The 19,859-nt window shown below is 39.1% G+C and overlaps 1 pseudogene; it reads left to right on the top strand.

Moving 5' to 3' along the window:
* The first annotated feature begins 13,712 nt into the window (after nt 1-13,712).
* On the top strand, nt 13,713-14,262 carry LOC149241818 (uncharacterized; annotated as a pseudogene).
* Nucleotides 14,263-19,859: the final 5,597 nt, after the last annotated feature.

Genomic DNA, 19,859 nt, shown 5'->3' with positions numbered 1-19,859 from the left:
CGGAAGTAGAGGAAGCCTGAGTCACCCCCGACATTCTCCTATTTTGGAAACCACTTCATCCCTGGCCGAGTAGGCTCCCAGGCATTACCCAAATACCCGTAGTGGAAGAGGTCGCCTCCATTCGGTGCCCCTGGCCTCGCCTCCCAGTAGCTTTCCATCCATTTCTGTTTCGTCTCCCAGAGGCACTCCATCCCATCCACAGCTGCAACCCCAGAATGCTCAATTCACTTTCCGCTCTACCTTGAACAGGCCCATCATCACAACCACTATCTCCATTTTCTTTCATGAGGCGGAGCAGGTCATTGAGGGACAGGCCACAGAGGTTGGTGGTCGCACCAGAGAAATTGCGGAGCAGGGCACAATGGGTGATGGTAGCACCAGAGTAATTGAGGGACAGGACATTGCGGGTGGTGGACGCACCACAAAAGGATGCAGCCACACCAAAGCTGAACTAGACATGACTTAGACAAGCATCCAAGAGGCAGGGAAGCGGAACACTGAGTAAGAGACGAGATGTGCAGGGAAGGAGGTGTAGAAGGGCTAGCATGTAGACGAGGTAATGGACCCTTATTGCTATTTCATCGAGGAAGAACACCCAGAGCAGCAGGTAGGCAACACGGAGACCTCGCATTAGGCAGGTGGCGACATGGAGGAGTACAGGTGTTTCATTGTGGACAAACACCCATCGTCTCCACCTTGATCCTAGTCAACCACTTTGATTGCCACATGTCTGCTGCACAGTCTGCCACTTGTCTGCCACTTAGCATGCCACGTGTCTCTTCTCTCAGGTTTCTGGAACCTTGCTTTTTAGTTTTTGTTTCAATGAGGTTTCGGGGAAAAAAACTGCAGGTTTTAGGCTCTTCAGCTGGATTTTGTTTCATTATGAAAACTGAGAACAAACTGTGCGCTTTGCTGGTTTCCCCTGCGTGGGCAGCAAGCTAATTTTTTGAAATTACTTTTGCTACGGACTGGTTTCCCTTCTTGGGCAGTCTAGATCTAGACTCTGTTGTTTTTTGCCATTACTCAAGCATGGATAGGTATAGGCTAAGGCCTTAGTGTACGATATTTTTTCAATAATAGAATTAGCATAACTTAGAGAAAAAAAATATTAGATAGAAAGAACATTTTTTCTTCTAATTTAATAATTTATGATAATATTATTATATAATTAAAAAGTTGAAGATTATAGCAAAATTGAAAAAATAAAGATAATTTTTATTTCCTTTTCTTAAGAATATATATATATATATATATATATATATATATATATATATATATATGTATATATATGTATATATATACATATATATACATACATATATACAGATATATACAGATATATACATATATATACATATATATACATATATATACATATATATACATATATATATATATATATTGTAAGCTGCGCTAGTGCCTTTCTTTTTCTATTTATATAAAAACAAGTTGAACCATATACATTGTTTTGGTGGCCTCAACCTGCCCAGATGGGAAACTAGATCTGTTGGCCACCTCAAATTATTATAGGCCGTCCAGTAGCAAAAATTAATAAGTCTACCAATCCACACTAAATAAACTTCGCAACAGCAAATGCTGAACATGTTCCAGACAGTCATAAAATTACTAAAAAGAAAGGAGAATACTGTCCTAAAATCCAAACATAATAAACAAGTGCAAAAACTAAACTTTTCAGTCTTCCACATTCTCAGGTGGTGCTGCCGCGTCCCTCGTTGCTAGAGTTAACTTCTTTAGCTGTTGTTGGATTTCCTCCACCATGCTGTCCTGCATAATCAATATGATTTGTAGATTTTTCATCTCTTTATTCATGTTTGGGCATGCCCTGGGCAAGCTCTGCCATTTCACCTGCTACTTGTTCTAGCGCCTTGGCAAGTAAACGCTTCAACAACCAGTAAATGTGCAAGACTTGCTTGTATAGAGTCATTCGTCCCCTGGTGTTTCTCGGGTTAGGAATGAGATCTCCCCATTCCTCCATTTCGGGCTCCGAGTCTCCTTCTATGACATTTTCTTCCAATTCCTGAATGAGCTAGCTGATGTCAGCATCAGTTCCTTCTCTATATGCCCTTGCAGCCTCTTGCACTGTTTTCCTCATGGTTTTCTGATTACGCCTCTGAAGTGCAGGCGTAGATGTCGTGGGGTTGTTACGTCCTGGTTGGCTTTGCCGGCCTCTTCCATCACGACCCCTTCCTCAACTTGGGCGCGCCATCTTGCTCTTTACAGCCACCTGTTTACCATTACCAACAACAAAGGTTAGATTATACGCAGTTACTCTTATTCCCATCTCTTGAGTATCCCTATCCCAGATTTTGCCCTCCCCACTCCAGGTTCTCCTGATGGTCTGGCCACTCCCAGGATTCCCTCCCCTTGGGCAAGACAAGTGTATGCCCTCTATAGTCTTATCTGCCTCCCAGACTGCTTGTTTGACCTCCTTGGGCTGCCCCTGTACCCAGCACTTGCAGAACCTCGACATGCCTTTATTTTGGTCTTTGCAGTTCTTTACTATGCTAGACCCTTCCTCTGCATTCCTCCTCTTGCCCCCCTCCGCCTCCTTACTGCGCGCTGCTGGGAGGGTTTTAGACTCACACGGACTTCTCCCTCTCTCAGCAATTCCTATCTCCCCCCCTCCTTTGTCATACTACAAAAGGTTGACAGGGATGCAAGAATTGATGCTGAGAAAACATACCCGGACTTTCGTTTAGTTGCAAAAGAAACTAGTTCTCACCTAGCTCTGGTATTCTCCTTCCTTCACTAAGTACTGATCTTGCTTCCACCCTTAGCCATCCTCATTAACCCTCTCCCACCTGTCCTGCATCCCATCACCCTTCTGCCGCCATTTCCTACTACCTCTTCCCCCACTCCCTTGTCACCTCGATGCCTCGAGATTCCATCAGGCCTGCATGATGCTCCCGCGTCCCATTGAGTTAATATGAGAGCGTTTGGTGGCTAGCCTTGCTAGCCTCTCCCCTTCGTTGTCCTTTTGAAATTTTTTTGCTAGCCTCTCCCCTTCGTTGTCCTTTTGAACATTTTTTCCCTTTCTCTCACCCCGATCGGAGGCTTTTCTTAAGAATTTTTGACTTGTCAATACCATATACAATATTCTACACATAAGTATAAATGGTATAAGTGATGGTAGTTTTTTTTTTCAAAACAAATTACCGTTTATTTGTAATTTTGATTTTTTTGGGTGATAATCCTATGTATTGTGGTGTGGCTTGGCTACCATTGATAAATATGATATTTCACAACTTCATTATTTCATTTGGGATAAATAATTGTTACAAGCATCCTAATTCACTAAAACCACAAGTAAATAATCACTAAATTATTTTATTTTTCACTAGTACAAAATGAGAGATTAATGACTACATAACTAAAAAATTTAGTCACCACAATTATTTCAAGTGAATTACTACTAAATTTGAGCAATTTTAAGTGACCCAACTAAAAACGACTAACTTAAATGACTAATTTAGTCTAGGGATAAAATATATGACTAGATAATAAGTGACCCAACTAAAAGCGACTAACTTAAATGAATAATTTAGTCCAGGACTAAAATATATGACTAGATAATAAGTGACAAAATAAAAAATGATTAACATAAATGACTATTATAGTCCAAGAATAAAAATATGACCAACTAACAAGTACAAAAAGTATATGAATTAGTCATTTATGTTAGTCGTTTTTAATTGTGTCACCATGGAAATGGAAAATTGCATTTTTGATATTGAAGTGTTACATTTCACTAAATTTTAACACTACAAATGTATTCAAAAGTGTTAAAATTTTGAGACAAATGGATCTCAGAATCCATCTATAATGTTAAAATTTAGAGAGCCCCTTAATCTTAAATCCATTTGTAATGCTAAATTTAGGTATATGGATTCAACGAACCCCTTAAAGGGGCATCAATAATGCTAAAAATATAACAATTTTATACAATATAGAGAATAAGTTTACAATATATAATAATTTTATGCCCCCTTTGGAAGGAGGGACAAGAAAGAGAATTTGAAACTAATATAAACAAGTTTTAAGGGTTAATAGGAATTTGTTCCTCACATCTTAGATAGACAACAAATTATTTATTGTGGGGTTTTTGTGGTGTTGTTACAAACCTCTTATGGTGCTCATATCTCGATTTAAGTCCAAATATTCATTAAAGAAGATCTATGTGGTTTTTACGTCTAGCTCATAGCCCTTGAGACTAAAAACCTTCTTGGAAGGCCTAATGCCCTTGTTTACCCCCCTTACCCATGGTACATTCCTTGACTCCTATACATGGTGTGAAAAAAATCCTAATGGAATTGATATCCCATATATCCTAATGCAGATTTTTTAGAGAGGATCTATGTGGTTGTTCAATACCAAATTCACGGTCCTTGATCATGAGAAGATTCATTTTAGGAGTAAAAGTCATTTTCTCCTTCCTTCATACTATTTCTTATTATGCAAAGAATAGTAATGGTACTCATATTCCTAACTAAGGTCCTTTTCATTTCCATTGATAAAGGCCTTAAGAGTTATTCCTAGTGTCCAAAATGTGGTAATCTTGTGCAAATATCAGTAAAGATAAAAGCCCCAATAAATTCCTCCATTGGTCAAAACCTCTCATAATGCTAAATCTAGGCAATTGGCCTCATTGTGATAGGTGGAAGCTTCGTTCAAAATAATAATAATTGTCAAACCTTTAAGAAAGAGCATGTTATCATACTTTTCTATATCTATGTTAAAACAAGAAGAAACCTTGACATAATTTTAATTTTGAGTCTTTTAATTTGAATCAATATATAAAAAATAGTAGTCACGTAAACAACTAGAACTTTAAGAGGTTATACTTTTTGACACACATAAATATCATTGCATAAGACCACTAATTACATACCCTTAGCCCATGTTATGGTAAATTTTGTGCATTTAAACAAAATGAAAATCACACCATGTTATGGTAAATTCTATGCATTTAAACCAAATGAAAGTCGCGGGTAATTATCTGCATTTAAACCAAATCAAAGTCTTCAGACAAAATTTTCGCGTCACAATGTTATGGTAAATCATTTGCGTTTAAACCAAATCCAAGTTGTTCGACAAAATTTTGGCACCACAATTTGTTCCACCTTAATTGTCTTTTCATCTCTCAATATGGCGTACCTAGAGGCATCTCCATGGCATCGATCAACTTGGGATGCTCATGGGGGCTTCACTCAATGAATCTCTGATGTATCATGTGCGTTTGTGGCATATTAAACAATACCCTTAATTTGAATACATATTCGAAAATACCTCTAAAAATCACATTATTTAACCCCCTACCAATACAAACCCAATACACCTTCCCAATTTAAATACCCCTAATTTCACTAGATATTGTAGGTATCCATTTTTTCATTAACATTTTTTATACCCCTTTATATTTTTTCATTAAATTTGGCCTCCATTTTTTTATGCCTGTCAATATTAAAACCCTCTACCCCCTATTTATCCCCCAATATATTATGTCATTTTTTCCCCAATAAATATCCCCCAATATGAACCCATGTGGTATGATATTGCTCCCCCAGTGAAGCCCCCGTGGGGATGCTATTGCTCGACCATGCAACACATTCGAAGCTTTCAGTCCTGAAATTCCATTTATGGATCACCACATCCCACCCTTATCATTCTTCAACATTCTCATATGATGCTCATTCATCTCTGCAAATGTAGGGTCCACGAATAAATTGTAAAGGTATGGTTTTTTTTTTCAATTCTGCCTTTGATATTTTTGTATTGTAATGGTATAGATGATGGGCGCAAAGCTGTTTGATTTGTTATTTTTTCTATTGAATACATTTTTTAAAATAATATGTTACTGAAAATAATCATCTGAGATGGAAGTATCTGGATTCATCCTTGCTCGAGCTCTCCTCTTTTTTTTGTCCAGGGTTTCTCATCTAGGGTTTGTGCTATAAGCCTGCTAAGCTATTATAGTGTGGGGTTTCTGTGGTTCTGTTTTAGTTGATACACTATAAGTTGGTCAATGAGATTTATAATGTAGACCCATATTTACATTAAAGTTCAAATGGAGACAATTTGAGATTTCAGACATGAGTTTCTACGAGCTTACAATTAAACATTAATCATTGGTCTTCAATAGAACTGTTTTTTCCCCGGGGAAAAATTGTAATTTTATTCATAATGAGAAAAAGTAGATGTTGTAGATTCTAAAATAGCATATGATTTATAAGCTTGTCCTGATGCACAGGATTTAAAACAATAAACAATAAAGTATCTATTCTTTCATACCTTTCTTTTTTTCCACTTTTCGCCAACCACCAGTGTTGGGAGTGGTTGTTACAATAGACATTTGAACCTCTATGGAAATAAATGGGCTTTCTTTGTTAGAATCTGAACTTTCTGTTGTGTGTGATCGCTTGTTGCCACCGATTTCTTTCCTCGGAATGGGTTGTTCACTTTGATGTTATGGAATGGATGTCCTTGGCACTAAAGAAGAGCAGTTCTAGTTCTCATCATTTTGTGGGTTGAACTGGGTGCTCTGTGCATTGAATACTGTGATATTTCTAGCGAGTTTTGCTTCTTGAAATGTGTTGTTTGTGGTAGTTTCTGTGTATTCTTTCTCTTCTATATCGTCTGCCGGAGTGGCTGAAAACTGTCAGCGTTTCGGATTTGGTGGTTGTCTATTTTTCCTGTCTTTTTTGTTTTGTGGGCAAGCACTTTGTAGATGACCAATTTGGTGACAAATACGACATTTGAAGGCAGTGTTCTCATAATCAAGGGGTTGGGACCATTGTTTTTCATTATGAAGTAAGAGAATACGATCTGGTAAGCCTTGATTGAGATCAACCTCCATACAGATTCTGGAAAAAGTGTAGATATCCTTTGTAAGGTGCTCACTGTCCACTTTCAAGAATTTCCCAAGGGCGTTGCCAATGCCTGCTAATACTTTGATGTGCTAGAAATGCATAGGTAGGTTATATAATTTTACCCACACAGGAATTTTGGACACCACCAAGGTATTTTCATCAAATTTCGGAAATCATGATGTTAGGAAAAGACCAGCATTACCCCAAAACCATGGTCCTTCATTCAATGCATATTCCTTGTATTTGACTGTATAGAATTTAACAACAAAAAAACCTTTTGAGCATAGGTGAATATCGCAGTCTTCTGTCCATATGGAGTAAATCTATTGGCTTAGGGCTTTCGGTTTCAACCAAAATCCATTAAATATGCATATCACTACTTTCGATAAATAATCATCATGTATCTCATTTACCTCAGGTATAACAATTTTTAAAGTAGGGTTCTGAGTTGTTTGCTCGATGATGTAGGCACCATGAGTTGTGGCTTGTTGTTATGATTGTATTTGAGTCCTCATGTTCCCTTTTACCGCATCTCTTAAAGAAACAGGTCCTTTGGAGCTTGTACCAGGGCATCCTCCGCGGAGTCTTGTGTTAAGGATAATATTTGAGTCATAGCGTATGTCATATTCCTTTAGCTTGTGTTCCTCCTGCAGGACTTTCACTGCGTGGATTAGGAATTGTTTGCTAGATGGAATACCCATATTTTCTTAAATCCTCTATTTAAGGTTTTTTATCTCTTCCCAGCTCCTGATCTTGATGCATAATGTATTCCCTTCCATAGATCCGATGAAAAGAGTAATTTGTATTCCTTCAAGTGTTTCTAGTGTGGATGCTTCCAGATCCAGAGATGGGATGGACACTGTTTCATGGCAATCATGTTCAATCGTTAATGCTTACTATAGATCTGGGACATTGAGTTTGCATACTCGCGGTACCCATTAGCATTCGCCATATGCAGGCCCAAGGTGCGCCGTAATTTGTGGCCTTATACTCCAATCCGAGGCTGCCTCTGCTCTTTTGATGCAATAGATCTTCATCTTGGTGCCCTATTCTTTATGTTGTGGATATCCCCATTCCTCAGTCTGAGGAAAAACCCAAAGTCATGGAGCCTTTTTCAGGACTATCCTCTGCGTGTCCAGATCTGCTGTGAGGGTTGTTGATTTGGGGGTATCAGTCCAAACATTAAACTCAGGGAAGGTATTATGTTTCAGATATGTGTTATTGTAGCTTATCCCTGCTGAAAGAGGCAGATCTGTTCCCAGGGAGGTCCAATCGGTCTTCATTAGACAGGGATCAATGTCTATGCCTCCCCATGTTTGTAAAGGTAGACTATCAGACTTTTTTGGCAAGATTCCTGTACATTTTATTTCATAGGTGTTGGATTTGAACAAGATGAAGCCAGATCGAGCAAAAACGTCTAGATCTGACCATTGCGAGTGCATATATTCTCTTTGGGGGCGCCGGTCTGGTAGAAGATAGCCCGATATGTGAGAAATGGTTTGATTCCTTCTGAAATCATATGTCCATTGCAGGAAACCGTGACTCTGCTGTAGGTGTTCTAGTTTGGCATGATGAAGCTATCTTGCTTCAGATCTACTAGGCACAGGGCTAATCCCCTTCCTGTGCATTCCCAGTGAGCCTAGATCACAGGGCAAAGGAGCTTCGCCGACACACTGAATCATAACTGCTGCTCTTACAATGTAAATTCATGTTCAAAATAAAATGCAAATGGAGATAGTTCTAGATCTCAGACAAGAGTTTTTATGAGATGAAAATCAAACATTAATTTATTGGCCTCCAACAAATTCTTTTCAACTTATATTGTAGACTGTTACGTTGCCAATACCTCCCACTCTTTCAAATTTAAGTTTAATAGTCATGGGGAGCACCATAAAGGCTATAAAGGCAGTTAGGAAGATGATTATAAACTTAGATCCAGTTGAAATAGAGCACTATGTATACTGGCACATCAACCTAAATGCTACTCTCATAAGTGGAATTGACATCTTACTATTGTAACAATGTATCAAAGGGTTCTTGATCCTAGCCAAATCCAACATTAGAAGGAACAATGGGAGCAACATATAGTAGTTTATAGAACAAGAAATCCATTGGTAGCTTGAGCTAGGGCTTGAAAATTAGAGACGTGGAAGTTTGTAACTATGGTATGTAGCCTGTTGTGTGTTTCTATAGGAATTTTTTGTTAAAAAAAAGAGGCAAGTGTTCATGGACTTGTTCACTTACTGCATGGGTTTTCTCTTGTAACATAGTGGAAAAGGAGAGAAGTGGGAGTGAGAAAAATTGGGCAGTTCCAGATCCAATAATAACATCCTTTTTTCTTCAATAACTTAACTCTTTTCGCTAAAGAAAAGGTGTTGGGGCAGTGTACCTTGTTTTGCATGCACACTTCATTGGCTAAAATAGTCTTTGAATTCTTTATATCTTTGAGTACTATAGATGCACTGCAACAATATTCACTGCAATATTTTTACCACCAGGATCTACACACAGTTTTAGAATTCTTCAGGTACCAGATATAATGTTTGGATTACTTTCACGAATTTGGCATATCTCAGAGATAAGATAATGTACCTATATGCTCCGTTTCCCCCCAGAATTTATATTGTTGATTTCGTTTGCTCTCAAATCATATTATCACGCAGTGTTCAATTATTCTTATCTTGGACAAAGGAATTGAATTAGTGTAAGGGTTGATCCCTAGCCAAAAGGGTGTGTAGTTGATCCCTAGCTATAGGAAATTCATTTACTGTTGCTCCATAACATTCCAACCACACTCTAGGAGGAGTATTGTTTCTATGATCCTTTGCCAAAGTGCCCTTGATGTTGACATGAACCTATTGACCACTTTATTGGCGAGGATGACATTTTATGTTATTATAAGTGCCCTGGAAATAATTGCTCCATGGGCTGAAAATGTAGGGATTTCTTTTTTCCCCTAGGAAAAAGTCGTAATTTTATTCATGTTGATAAAATTACATTTTGTAGATGCATAAAGCATATTCGAATGGCTGTTCCTGTAAACCAGGCAGCGAACAGAATAAAAGTAAAAACACAAAATTGCAAGTAATTGTTCCTGTTTTGACAGGAAACTACAAGATTTAGAGACTAGTAGATTATGCTTTCCTGCCCTTCTTTTTCTCCACCCGTCGCCAACCTCCAGTGTCGGGAGTGGGTGTGATGATGGCAAGCTGATTTTCCATGGTGATTAGGTGGATTTCTTTGTCAGATTTGGAGCCCTCTGATCCATGAGTTCTTTTGATGCCGCTGATTTCCATTTGTGGCTCTCGTTGCAGATCCGAAATGTGAGTTCCTGAATGTACAGCTAGAGCATTCTCCACCTGTGTAGATGTCTGATTCATTGGATTGTCGGGTTCTGGTTGATTCTCTGTGGGCTCCACATATGTGTCTTCTTCCTCTATTGGTGCAGTGTGCTGCCAGCCTTTGGGCTTTTTATGCTGGTTCTTGGTTCTCCTAGTGTCCTTTCGAGCAAGTGGGCAGTCATATTGTAAGTGCCCTGTTTGCATACATCCCCTGCACCGGAACGCTGTATTCTCATAATCGAGCTGTTGTATCCACTGTGAGTTATTAAAGTTCAAAGTGATGTGGTCAGGGAGTCCTTGACTCAGATCCACTTCTACACATATTCTGGCAAAAGTGAATATTCCTCTGATGACCCTATCTTCATCTGTTAGGAATTTCCCCAGAGAATCCCCAATGGCAGCTAATACTTTTTGATGCCAAAAGTGTAAGGGGAGACCGTGAAGCCTTACCCATACTGGCATCGTTGAAACCTTCATTGTATTAGCGTCAAAAGCAGTGAACCAGGGGGTAAGGAAGAGGCCAGCACTGCCCCAAAACCATGGCCCCTGGTTGATAATGCTGTCACGTTCCAGTTCTGAGTTGAATCTGACTATGAAGTAACCTTTGGGGCAAAGGTATATTTCACAGTCTGTTGTCCATTGTGTATGGATCCATTGGTGTAAGGCATCTGATTTTGGCCAGAAGCCATTAAACCTGCATATAACTGCACATTTACATAACTCAGAATGCAGATCTGTTACCTCTGGCATAGCGACTTGTAGCGTAGGTGATTCTGGTTTTTGTTCAACAATGTATGGTCCAGGGGCCTCTGATGGTGGTGCTTCAGTATTTTTCATTTTTTCCTTTCCTTTCACAGCATCCCGAAAGGAACCTGTATATTTGGAGCTAGTTCCAGTGCTCCCGCCACGCAGTCGGTGATTTAAGATGATGGTTGAATCTTTGGTGATGCCGTATTGCAGGAGGGTTTGTTTGTCCTGCAAGCTGTATCCCGCATATATGAGATTTTGGTGCTGTATTGGGGTTCCAAGACAACCCTGGATTTCCTTTTTTAAATCCTGAATAATCATTCTCTGACTGATCCTCATGCAATGGTGTTTGCCCTCTGCTGTTTTTATAAAGATTTGGACCAGATCGGCTTCCATGCTGAGTGGATCGGGGTTGTGAGGATCTCGATTTGCTGGATCTAGCCAATCGAAAGGAAATGGCATCGTATTTTGTTCAGGCCCCTTCTCTGCGCCCAACCCCTCTGGTCGTTTTCGCTTTACTCCAGCCTCTACACATTTGATTTTGCCCTGCATCCGATGCCGCCAAACTTGGTACTCGAGTATATCATTTTGGGTCTGCCCGCAATCGATAGATCGTGCCTGTAGCTTGTCGAGGGGGAGCCGAGGGTTGGGCTGCCGGCGGTATTTTCCTTCAGCACAGGCAGTGCTTTCTGGCCATATCACCACCAATATGGACGCATCTGCCCTTCGTTTTGCTCCAGGACCGGCATCCGTGTTCATAGTTCGCAGATCCCCACATCCATAATCCCTTAACTGGACGGGTGGGTACAGAGGAGACGTAAGAAGCATCTTTACCCTCCATGAGTGGACGTCTCTGGCTTGTCGAAACAGTTCATCCTCCCATGGTTTTTCGGATACCCAGATCTGTGTATGATCTGGGCATATTAACGCGAAACTCCCAGGGATTTGAGGAGGATAACCCAGATCCATCAAAAATGTATCGGCCTGCATCATGAGGGAAGATAATACCTTCTTCTGTTGAAATCTCTGATCCGGGCCATGTATATCCTTACCAGCAGTGAGATTGGGGGAAAACCAGAGCGATGGATCGAAATTTGTGTTCCCTGCATCCAGATTCCAAGCAGATCCAAGATTTGGCTGTTCTCTGGGGTCGGCGGCGGCATTGCAACTGCATTCTGAAACCCTAGGTGTTCGGAGGTTTGCCATCGCTCCCCGTATCTCGTTCCATGTAGGGATTTCTTTCCTTCCCTTAGCTTTGATTTTCCAAACTTTTGAAGGGAAAGGTCAGCAGGAGTGTTGCGAAATAGACATGACAAAATTACATAGGAACATGGTATAAATATAGGAGAAAAGACAAGGGAACAGTTGGTTGGGGCACACTCTATAGTCCAGTTCCACAACCGAACAATATGTAGATTCTCACAATCTAGATTGAACATTAAACAAGTTGATAGCATCAAAAGAAAGAGAGGAAATTTGTACAATTGGACAAGTAAGTAGTGAGCAGTTGAATTCTCTGGTATCAAGGCAAGTTCAATCCTTTGGAAAGAAAGTGCTTTAGATGAATTGAGGTCTACGTTTCGAGAAGTCAATCATCCCATCCTTTGCATAGTGTTCCTCACCATGAACCTAGAAAAGGATGAACAACCCTGTAGCAATTATGAGACATTCAAATACAGTGGATATCGTTAGGAACTGGACTAAGCTTTTCTCATCTTATTTATTCATTTGGTGCTACAAATAATTAATAGAGTGTCAGTATTATTTGACTCAAATTTGATCTGAGTGTTACTTCAAACAAGACCGTTAATTGGTATATGCTGCTTGTCTTTAATAATGTCTTGGTTACACATATTACATATGGGTTCTTACAAGTGTTACTAGCATTGCCCTTCTTCTATGGCCTACAATGACAATACTATCAACTGGTTCTTGCTTTTCTTATATTCACTCTCCTTTTCAAAGCCCGACATTTTCTCCAAATGTTCAAATAACGGTAGATCTGAATTTAACTTTTTCTACATAATATCTTAATTTTCCTTTTCCTAATAGATTTCTATTATAACTTTTTCTACATATATCTTAATTTTCCTTTTCTTAGTGGATTTCTATTATCTTCTCCAATATATATATATGTATATATATTTTCAATTACAATGGTCGGGCTGAGAAATTTTCCAGTATGCTTTGTATTAGATCTCATGAGGATATACATCTTTCCTTAAAATATACATTCTGCCTAAGATCTACATAGCCAACTCCGTCCTTTTCCCTGTTCTTATGAAACTGTCACTCTTCTTATGTATGCTACTCTGTGATAGAGTGTTCATATGAAAACCTAACGTAATGACAAAATGCTACAGGAAATATATATCGGACGACCTTAGAATTGTCTTATGTGGTTTTCATCCTGAACTTTAATTTAAATAAATTATGTATGTATGACTGTGCCACCTGACGACGACCTATTTGATGAGTGGTATATACGTGTTGAAGGGAAGGAGTGCGAGCGTAGAAAGATGAGCTTCGTTGTGGGGCCCCACCGTCTTATTTTTCTATGAATCCTTTGCCCCTCGTTGCTTACTTTCTTGAAGAAGCAGTATTCTTCCATCTTGAAGAGCAACATTCATCCAATTTAAATTCTAGAGAAATTGAGAAATACAGGGGGACAAACTATTCTTAGCCTTGTGAATTTCCGGTTTCTGTCTCTATTGAAATAATTGCTCGTAATTGGAATATGGCTGCAAAGATGAGAGGGGGTTGTTATTAATGTGATGGTGTTGGCCATCTTGGTTTGTTTTCTGATCACTATATTCCAGGCTGCCAGTGGAGTCCCATGAGAATAAGCCGGATAAAGCAGCAGAGAATAGCAAGGCGGGGCATGTGGAGAAGAAGGTGGAAGGTGCAGGCACAACATCGTGGAATAAAGTCAAAAGTTGGGCGAGCAAGGCCTCTGAGAAATTGCCTAAATCCTTCGGTTTCAAGAAAGTAGCATCGGCTTCCCAGTAAGACCTAGATAGATATATTATATGGTATTTAATTTTGTGTTGGTTAAAATGCACAGTTTCATGCTAGCGAGGTACATCATGAAATCAATTAATTTGCATTCACAGTGCTACTGATGAAATTATCTATTGATATTTTTTGGCAGGGATACCGTTAAAGAGGCAACAACTAAGGGCTTTGAAATTGGAAAGAAGGCAACCCAAGACGTTATAGAGAACATAGGCTAGGCTGCAAAGAAAACAGGGGAGATTTTTTTTTTTAAATTGAGGAAATCTAGGTAGCTTTCAAATATATATCTCAGGGATATATAATCTTGCTCTTGTTTTGAATTAGACTATATGATCTATGCTCTTGCTCTTGTTTTGAATTAGACTATATGATCTATGCTCTTGCTCTGGATTTTAAAAAGAAAAGAAATATAGATTTTAAAAAATATAAATTTATTAAAATATAGTTTATAAAAACAGTTTTAAAGATAAAAATTTTAATATAAAAACAATTTATTAAAATTTAGTTTATGAAAATAATTTTAAAGGTAAAATTGTTAATATAATATTTTTATAGATTTAATTTAAACAAGGCTTTAAAATTATATAAATATTTGTTAATACACTGAAATTTTGTAAATACTAATAAATTTTGGAATTAGTAGCTCATCTTAAGTGAGTGGCCGGTCTACATTTTTAGCCTAAAATTCGTTAAGTATTAATAAATTTAAGTTGAGAGACATATTATACGGCCCCTCAAAAAAACAATAAAAATTTAATAATTTTTTTCTAAAAATTTTAAATTAGAGTTAATTTTTTAATTTTATTAATGGACTAAGATTAATTATTAAAATATAACTATGGATTTGAATGGATAGTAAATAGTCTTATCTTTTTAATAGTTCTTTTATTATATAGGTGAATTTGAATGGATCATAAATTTAGCTTTAATATATATATATATATATATATATATATATATATATATATATATTTTTTTTTTTTTTTTTTTTTCTTTTCTTTTCACATTAAATTTTCAAATTAAGTAAAATTTAAACAATTTTACTCTTTACTAAAGCCAATATCATTTCTTAAATAAAAGGAAAAAAGTCAATTCAACACAAAAAAATCCAAAATCTTTTAATATTCTTTTAACTAAACATTTGTAAAATAATTTTTTAAGAGGAAAAACCATATCCTAGATATATATTAAAATCTTTAAAAACATAAATATTTCCACATTAAAATTGTAATATTTGAAAATATTAATTTGACATAGTTTTATTATAAATTTTTTTATCATGCTATATACCATATAAAACACATCATTAAAGTTTAATGTCGATATTATAATATTATTATTGTATTTAATATATATATTTTTTTAACAGTAACAGTTATGGGTTGATTATATTCCTCTTGGCGTGAATGCCAAAATAGCTGTTACAATGGAAAGCTCCTTGCTTTGTTGCTGCTTTCTGCAGAGACTGAGAGTACAATTGAAGCTTGCAGAGTTCCTAATTGCTAAAGAGTCCATGAATTCCAAATCTGTAATTTCCCCCCACTTGAAGATGCAGACAAATTTGTTTAATAACCAGCAATAAAACATGGCGAAGATCAGATTATGGCATTGGTTCCCAAGTTTCTTTTCCGTCCTTCAACTTAGTTTCGGCAGGGAGGAGGACAGCTTTATTGGCTTCACTGTCCGCCTCTTTGTTATGAATTCACAGCACATGATAATATCTCAAGTTCTGAAAGTGCCTTTCCAATCCTTTAATTCTGGTTATCATTCTTGCTAACTTGAGATCCATGACTGGGGAATTGGAAATCATGGAGTTGATGATGATCTGGGAGTCTCCTATAATATTGGCATCTTTTATGTTTAATTCTTTGAGGCTTTGGAGGCCTTGGAAGAGGGCTAAAGCCTCTGCTTGGATGTTGGAGGCATAGCCAAGGCCCCAGGCAAAGGACTGGACTTTTTCTCTTGATGGATTTAGAACGATTCCTCCTGCTCCCGCTTTGCCCGGGTTACTCTTTGCTGCCCCATCAAAAAAGAGGGAGTGATTCTCTTGCATTTTGATCTAGCTTTGCATATCACTTTCATATTTCCTAAGTTGCCAGTGTTTAATAGTAGGAATGTTTTTGTCTGCTGGCCGGATTTGAAGGCCGAGAGACAATGCCCAAGCCATGTCCTGCTGACTCAAATTAGTGTCATCTTTAGTATCCGCCAGGCATTCCTTGATTTGACATTTAATTTTATTTTCCAGAATCCTGTGATTGTGCTTTGTATCCCTGAAAGTCCTTCTGTTACGCTCAAGCCAAATCTGCCAGCTTGTGATCTTGGGTAGAATTTCCCACACAGTTCTGATAACCTGGTTTTTAGGGGCAGGACCTGGATAATTGAGTGCCCAGGTAGAGAAGAGGCCTGCCGTGGTGTCGGGGAGCTTGAGACTAGGATGAGGGCTGAGGGAGGACCAGACTTGCTTGGAGTATGAACACTCGAGGAACAAATGAGCCGTTGTCTCAGCGCTTTCTCTGCAAAGCTGGCAGATGGAGGGTCCATTAATTCCTTTTTTCTGCAGGGTATCGTATGTGAGTATTTTGGTGTGGCATAACTGCCATGCGAAGAAGTCTATCTTCGGCAGAGATGGAGTACTCCAAACGCCGCGCCATGGAGCTGGGTCAGGTGGTGCGTAAGGAATCTCGTTGAGCTTGTTATAACCCTGATCAACTGTGTAACCTTTAAGCCTCGTGCCCCATCCCTTCTGGTCTCTAGTTCTCCTGCTGATGGGCGCGATTCCATGGAGACAGTCGAGGAGCGTGTCCCATTCTTTCTCCAACTGCGCCGGTCCGTTGAAATGAATCCAGCCTGCCCAGAAGCCATCGTGCCACTTGGAGATATCCCACACCGTGCGCAGAGAGTTGCTGTCCATCCAACAACGCAGCTCGTTCAGGTTGGCTCTGGTTTCGATCGGCTGTTGGTTCATTATACGATCGCTCCAGATCTTAATTTTTTTGCCACTACCAGGTATCCAGAATGCGTGATCTGTAATTAGATGAGCAGCTTTAGCGTGGAGCTTCAGAAAGGTCGAATTTGGCATTTGAATGGCGTTTTCTAGACACCTGGTGCGAGGGCCCCTGTAGTATTTCTTCCAGATTGCAATTTGTGCCCATCCCGGGTTGGGTGCAGTGATTTTCCAGAGGATCTTAGCTGCCAATGCCACATTTTGTTGGCAGATTTTTTTGAAATTTAAACCCCTTTCACAGAGCGGCTTAGTTATGATCTCCCAGCTGATTAAAGGAATTTTTTTCCCATTATTTTTTCCTCCCTGCTAGAAGAATCTTCTGATGAATTCTTCCATTTTTTTGATGATAGTTACCGGAGCAAGGAGGGCAGTGAATTGGAAAAGAGGGAGACTGTGTAGCACTGATTTGATTAACACTGATTTCCCAGCAGTGTTTAGCCAAGTGTAACCCCAAGCTTAGATTTTTGATTTGAATTTTTCCAATTGTGGGAGCCAGTCCTTACATGATATATTTTTGAGGTGCACAGGTAGACCCAAGTAATTGAACGATGCCCAGGAAGAAGAGGCTGCAAAGCCCAAGCATCTAGAGATATCAGACAACGCCCTTGGTGTAATGTTCCAACTGTAAATATGACATTTTCTCTTATTTACAACACAACTTGTAGCTTTGCTGAGTTCATCTAAAACCCCTTTGAATTTTGATGCAGAGGAGAGCGTGGCAAGGCCCAGGAGGAGTGTGTCGTCCGCGAACAATGCATGGTTTATATTTTTAGCCCCTCTTGCGATGCACAGTCCGTTGATTTCTTGATCTTGCATGCTTTTGTTTAGCAGGAAACTGAGGACGGAAGCTTGGATGACAAATAGCAGAGGGGATAGAGGGCACCCCTGCCTTAGTCCTCTCGAAGCTTTGAAGAAATCCGTGGCTCTTCCATTCACTAAAGGGGTGATCCATGGCTCCGAGATGCATGCCCGGGTCCATTTGATGAACTTTTCTCCAAACCCGAATTTATTCATAACATTTAACAAAAAACTATGATTTACTCTATCAAATGCATTGGCTAAGTCGAGTTTGATAGCCATACCTTTCTCTTTTCGCCGAAGACTTGAGTGAATTTCCTCTTGGACGAGAAGGTAATTATCCATGATCTACCTTCCTTGGATGAAGCCTCCTTGATTCTCAAGGATTATTTTGGGAAGTATGGGCTTCAATCGATTTGCTATGATTCTGGTAATTATTTTGTACCAAATGTTACAAAGTGAGATCGGGCGAAATCTGCTGAAGGTGTTGGCACCTTTTTCCTTGGGGATAAGGGCTAAGAAAGCAGAATTGGTGTTGCCTCCTATCTTCTGAGTGTTCTGAGATTTTTGCACCATTTGAGCAAGTCCTTTTCTATAATCAGCCAACAGACTTGAAGAAATCTAGCTGTGAAGCCATCCGGCCCCGGGGCCTTGTCCGGATCCATATCAAAAAGGGCTTTTTCCACTTCTTCTTTGGTGATTTTGGCCTCAAGAGATTCCTTTGTTTGCTGATTTATTAAAGAGGGTACAACATCTAGCAGATCTGAGTTTTGATTCGGGTCCTTGTCCTCACTATACAAGCTTTGGAAGTGTAAATACGCTGTTTTCTTTATATATTCAAAATGTTTATGAATAACATTATCTGCTTTGATCTCAAAAATAGAATTATGGAATTTCCTTACCAGGGTTTGTTTGTGAAAAAAGGCAGTATTCCTATCCCTAGCTTTGAGCCAGAGATTGCAAGATTTCAGCCTCCAGAATTCTTCTTCAGCTAGGCAGGCCCTGTGATAGCTTTGCTGCAAATGAGATTCCTGTTCAATCACCTCCTCAGTAATAGTGCCCTTCTCCACGCTCTTTTGGTGGGAATCCAGCAAGATTTTCAAGGATTTTCTTTCTGTGGTCGGATTAGACAGTGTTTTTGCCCATCTTTTGAGATTCCCTTTTAATCTTCAGAGCTTTTCCTCCCATATATAGAAAGGCGAGCCTCTGACCACCTGATTCCAACTATCCTTGATGATTTGCATAAAGTCTGGCTCCTTAATCCAAAGCGGGTTGAAGTGGAAAGGGATAGGACCCAGGTCCAAATGGGCTAGGAGCTCAAGTTTAATGGGCTTGTGGTCCGAAATGCTATTAGGAAGAATGAGCATTCGAGGTTCTAGTCCTAGTAGCAAAAACGAAATTTGAATAAAGAATCTATCTAGCCTGGCAGCTATATGGCCCGGGCCTAATCTTTTATTAGACCAAGAATACTTACCGAAAGAGGGTTTGATATCCAGCATGTCCCAATCCTGCAAGATGTCCTCCACCCATTCCCTTGCTGGTTCTCGTACTATGTTGCCTCCCCTTTTTCAGAAGAATGAACAGTGAGATTGAGATCTCTAGCTATTATGATGTTCTCCATGTTTACCAAATCAGCTTGTTGCCTTATGGAATCCCAAAACATTTTTTTATCCCCAGCGATTGTTGGAGAGTAAACATTAAAAAGACAAAAAGATTCCTTGGTGACTAAATTCTGCATTTTCAGAAGTAACCAGTGGGTATTTCTGACCTCAAATATGACTGCAAATTTACTCATATTCCGTACAGTGGCAATTCCTCCCGAGGCACCTCGGGCAGAGATTGCTCTTGCTTCACTTTTATACCAAATTTTCTTACTTGCTTGGATGAAGACAATGTCTTCCAGATTTGTCTCCTGGACCAAAAGGATGTCTGGGGTTTCTATTCTAATTAAATTTCCGATTGCTTCTTCCTTAGTTTTGCTCCCCATACTGCTGCAGTTCCAGGAGATAATCTTCATTATTTGTGTTTCTGGTGGGCTCCCTTGGAGCCTTGGATTTGAATTTTCAA

Source organism: Pinus tabuliformis, chromosome 8, assembly GCF_031772625.1.
Source record: "Pinus tabuliformis cultivar Carrire ecotype Pingquan chromosome 8, CPIR1, whole genome shotgun sequence".
Taxonomy (NCBI): domain Eukaryota; kingdom Viridiplantae; phylum Streptophyta; class Pinopsida; order Pinales; family Pinaceae; genus Pinus; species Pinus tabuliformis.
This window is presented reverse-complemented; position numbering and strand designations above follow the sequence as displayed.